We start from the raw sequence: 1,457 nt of genomic DNA, 5'->3' as shown, positions 1-1,457 counted from the left end.
CTTAATGTGCGCCGTTTCTAGGATCACACTCTTCTGCAAGAGTCCTGGAGCTACTTCAGCCTCTAGTTTTCCAGATTATTATTATTCAGAAGATGAATCCTATTCATATGGAGCAAGCCCACAGGGGCCACTGACTTGAAATTATAGTTTCCAAAGAATATGGCATTGCGATAATTTTACAATTATAAAACTTAATAAATAAATTGAAACCAGAAACACGAAAACCACCTATGCACTTCAATACAGGAAAATGCTTATGAGCTATTATGTAGGTGAACTCTCAACACCTACGAAGGCCATCACAAAATCTGTGGATGAAGAAATCTATCCCTAACTTTATTTTTTCGATAACTGGGTCTGTTTCAGGATAGACATCACAGCCATAATGACGGCAATTGCAAATAAGCACCAGAAAGTTGTAAAGGATTCTCTTGACAGGAAAGGTGATCTGTGGTCCACAGCCAAATGCCAATATTAATGTAAGAAGAATATTCGCTCGCAACTATTCTCCATCAGAAATAACATGGAAACAATTCGACGATCCACAACTCTACGAGTAATCCACTTTTCAAGTAATGGACTGACAAACTAACAAACAAACAGAGGCGATAACATAACCGTCTTGCGGAGGTAATACCAAGACCTCATCCCTACACACCAAACCCATCCCCCAACGGCTCGACCCCTCCAGCCACAGCCCCCCCACCCCCACCCCCACCTCTCGCAGTGACAAATGACTTAGGCAGGAATCTTGAGAAATGCGAGAGGGGATTTAAGCCGGTTAATTCGACGGGGGCTACCGGGTTTGGTACTTCAAGGGACCTGCCGACACCCTTCTCTTCGTGTTGCTGCCTCTGTCTGTAGCACTTGCAGACATTAGCATTCGATGCGCTATATATTATATATATATATATATTATATATTATATATATATATATATATATATATATATATATATATATATATATATATATATATATATATATATATATATATATATAATATATATATATATATATATGTGTGTGTGTGTGTGTGTGTGTGTGTGTATGTATGTATGTATGTAGCTATGTATGTATGTATGTATAATAATAATAATAATAATAATAATAATAATAATAATAATAATAATAATAATACATATGAGAATTTTTCATTTTTCCATGGTCTGGAACAGTTTAATGGTTCCCAACTCTCCCCCCTCCCCCACCGTCTCTCTCTCTCTCTCTCTCCTCTCTCTCTCTCTCTCTCTCTCTCTCTCTCTCTCTCTCTCTTCTAAAAACATTATGATATATATATATATATGTATATATTATATATTAGATATATAACATACATACATACTATACTTCATTGTATTAGGTAGCGTATGTACACCTACACACACGCATCCACATCCACTGATTTCTATATAACAAACCATACGAAGACCCGTCAGCGTCCAAGGGCACACAGGC

Source organism: Macrobrachium nipponense, chromosome 26, assembly GCF_015104395.2.
Source record: "Macrobrachium nipponense isolate FS-2020 chromosome 26, ASM1510439v2, whole genome shotgun sequence".
Taxonomy (NCBI): Eukaryota; Metazoa; Arthropoda; class Malacostraca; order Decapoda; family Palaemonidae; genus Macrobrachium; species Macrobrachium nipponense.
Note: the sequence above shows the minus strand (reverse complement) of the source record.